This window comes from Nothobranchius furzeri, chromosome 9, assembly GCF_043380555.1.
Source record: "Nothobranchius furzeri strain GRZ-AD chromosome 9, NfurGRZ-RIMD1, whole genome shotgun sequence".
Lineage (NCBI taxonomy): Eukaryota > Metazoa > Chordata > Actinopteri > Cyprinodontiformes > Nothobranchiidae > Nothobranchius > Nothobranchius furzeri.
In genome coordinates, this window is record NC_091749.1 from 42,840,676 (window position 1) to 42,844,829 (window position 4,154).

The window sequence follows — 4,154 nt, forward strand, 5'->3', positions numbered from 1 at the left end:
GGTGTTTTTCAGCTCTGTGTTGTAAAATATCGTCCCAAATTAACATGGATGTCACAATTATACCAACATGAACACATGAAGAAAAGTCATTAAAGCTTTATGTCACCCAAAAAACAGAAAAGACATTAGTGCTTACTTAGCCAGCTATAACCACAAACTGTCATCGATGCCTGAGATTTCTATGAACAAATATTTTAATTTTTTAAACACTATTATTCCAAAATAACCAAATACCTCTGATTTGAGAAAGGTGTAAGAAACAACTAGGCAGGGCTTGATCAAAATAAATAAGCAAACAAAAAAATAAATGAGTAATGGCAAAATGGTTTGTGTGCATCTGATCCAGTTTTCCTATTCATCTCTTATGTTTATGTTTATTTATTTAGCAGACGCTTTTATCCAAAGCGACTTACAATTTATAACCTGTAGGGCATGTTGTGAGCTGTGGGAAAAACCGGAGTACCCGGAGGAAACCCACGCATGCATGGGGAGAACACGCAACACCACGCAGAAAGGCCACAGCCGAGTTTTCGAACCTGCGACCTTCGTGCTGCGAGGCAACAGTGCTAACCACTGTGCCACCATGCAGCCCATCTCTTACCTCTGACACCTAAATAGATATTTTCTGTAAACCCTAGAGATGGTTGTGGGTGAAAATCCCAGTAGATCAGCTGTTTCTGAAACACCTAAACTGGCCTGCTGGGCACCAACAGCCATGCCGCAGTTATCCTCTTTATTCTCAGTTCTGATGCTGATTTGAGCTCCTGCAAGATGCATTTACCAAATCTAGAAGTCCAAATGTGTTGTGATCAGGTGATTACGTATTTGTGTTGACAGGCAATAGAATAAACAACTGTTGCAGCTTCACTTTCCTGTTGGTTATGCACAGGGATGGTTGACAGATAAATATTCTAAAGGTCAACTTTACTCGTGTTTTACATTTGTAGTGGTTTCTAGTGGGAATGGATGCCTTGTATGTTGTTCTTTGGGGAGCAAAAACTATAGTGTGCCTCTTTGAGGACGTACAAGTCAGATGGTGGAGAAAGTAGCAGAACACGGCAGGATTTGGAGTCGTATTTCCTGATGTTTGGACATCTCGCCTTGGATTGGATACCATTGATTCCATTTGTGCTGCAACGTTGATGTTTTATCTCCACAAACAACACAAGCCTGAAGGAGTTCTGTCATGTGGTGGAGTTGCTAATGCTAACAGTTCTGGACAGTCCTGGACGCTAAACCAACAACAGCCTTCCCCGTCACGAGTCAAGATGGGTGAGTCCATGAATGGTGAGGGTGCAGTGTGTAAGAATAAAGCTAGATTTCTACAATTAAATATTCCCAAATAGCCTAATGTCTCAATCATGTCAGAAGGAAGGTTATATTAAAGATATTTAATTCTCAGCCGACTGGGGGTGTGTCAGTTTTTCTCCTTTCAAAATAAATAGGGATGTATACTGTTTACAATCAGTGAGTACAGGGTTATCTTGTCTCCTGCGAGCTAATGCTGCACTGCTGGCATTTGTAATTTGACTACAGCCTGCAAAAAATAAAAATAAATAAAAATAAAAAGTGTTTAAAGAACCAAAGTCAGTAACAAGAGCAACCCACAAGTTATTTCTTGTACCCCTATGAAGCCACAGCATCTTTTTGTTTTACTCTGATATAGAGGCTAGAGGCTACATTGGGCTAACAATGCTAACGGATAATTAGAAGCAAATAGTCGGCTATAAAAATATCTCAAGCTACATTTGCAATTACCAACAACTCATTATTGCAGTGAAATCTGTGTGTGGAGTGAATACTGAGTCAAATGTATTGTAGCAACTCCGAGCGTCTCAGCGGCAGGTTTATAGTCCCCCAATCAACCAGCAGGAAGCAGTAGAGGTTCACACAGACCTTTATTAGGCTTTTTCTTCAACGCTTTGTAACGCTACAGACACGATCCTCTATCACGCTCCTACCACACAGAGTCACGGTGTCAGTTAACCGTGCTAATTCAACCCGCTCCACAGAACACACATAACCTTCCCTGTGGCTAACCTTAACATAACACTCACACAACATGCAAATCAACACATAGGAACTAGCAGAACGATAGGAAACACATATAACACAATACCCAGAATGCACCTGGCTTACAACCCCAGCCAGGTCATTACAATATCGTTTTACTAAACTAAATGAGTCATTCAGGGCAATAACAACAATCTACCAGACAGACGGTAAAAACAACACTTCCTCTGTGGCAGCTGCTTATTACCGTTATAAGTGTAATAAGCAGTGTTGGGCGTCTTACGTTAAAACAGTAATTAGTTATAGTTAGAAATTACTTTTTTCAAAAAGTAACCGAGTTAGCAGATTAGTAACCATATTGTAAAAGTACTTAGTTACCAAGTAACTGTAATGTTACTTTTATGTTCTATAACAGAGTTACATTCTATAATATCTATAATGTGAAATATTTTTTACAACTGAATGATTCTTACTGTCTAGAATGAACATTTCAGATAGCCAAAAAGTTCATTCAGTGAGATGTTCGCTAGAATATCTGGAATGTTAATTTCTACTAGGAGCAATAGAATTATAGATATCTGGAATGCCTATCCAATCTGCCTAATAAATGTTAAAGGTGGAATATGGAACATTTTAATAAAAAGGCTATATTTAAAAGACAATAACAATAAATACACAGGGCATTTAGAGATGTGCAGAATGAATGTACAGGTTTTGCTTTAAAAGCTAAATAAAAAAATAGCAATAAAAATTGTATTTTGACGGACACAACACTGGGTTTATGTTTCCATCTACCAGCCACTAGAGGCCACCGTTAAGCTAAAAAGTCCGCTCAGCAAGGCAAGGCTCGGACTGAGTAAAATGGTGGACTTGACAAGTCAAGCAGCTGATTCTGAGCCCACAAGATGTTCTAACTATAAATACTGTTGTAAAAAAAAATTATTAATAGAAATTAGGGGTGTAAGGGTATGCTAAAACTGTATTTGGTTTGGTTCAGTAATTTAAAGAGCTTGGTTCAATTATTTTTTTGGTATATTATTATTATATTTATTTATTTAATAATATCTAAAGCAGCTCCTATAGTGATCAGAACCTGGTGTCATCACGGGCTGCTGATCTAGCATGATGTCTTTCATTATTTCACACTTCATTTGTGCAGTTATGAGTGTCACGTTCATACAGACAAGTGTTGTGTTTGACTGTAGATGCTCCGTGTTTTTTTCCTTAAAAACTCACCTCACACCACCCAGAGTTTATTCTTTCAAACTCATATTAAATAACTATCTTCCTCCGCGCCGTATTTTTCGTTGTAGAATGAAATCTTTACATCAGTTGTCATGGGGAAAGTTCAGCAGACGTGTTTGTTTACATTTTTGTCGCTGTGTGCCAGCAGTGTGAGAGAAGGGAGGGAGGGGCGACGCACCGTTCAGCGTCTCAACAGGCTCCAGTAGCAGCGACTGCCAGCTGGTTTGATCTGCTCTAAAAGGCATTGATCAGAATTTGCAGATCACATTTGTTAAACAGGGATCAGGCGCGTGCAGCCATCATGCGTCACTCAATACAGCGTCCGTGCAGAAACTCGCCTGGGAACTTTTATACGCTGCTCTTAAATCACGCAGATAAAAATTCATTATTTAACGGAAAATGAACTGAAACACTATGCAACTGGACCAAGACCAACAGGCTGAACCGGAACGTTCAACCCCCCCCCCCCCCCCCCCCCCCCCCCCCCCCATGAACCGTTACACCCCTAGTCCTTACCCTGTACAATTCGTCACTGAACATGCAGACAGCAAGAAAATTAGTTCTGTTGCTGCAAAACCACCTCTGAACACCAGAGTTGCCAGAGTGTTCAAAAGAGTGTCCGTGTTCCATTTAATAGTATCACCTTAGGTTTTTAGGGATTCTGAGATATCTCAAACATAGTTCCTACTAAAGTTGTTATTATGCATATCTAGCTGCTGATGTCTTCATTTGCAATTTTGACTAATAAGAATACAATTTGCACAATGATAAATTAAACTACTGCTACATAAAATAGAAAATTACAGAGAGAGTGATTGCAGTAAAAAAAAATTGACCACAGGATGTCATCTGACTTTATTCTTACACACTGCACCTTTAAGTGACAATAACTTACA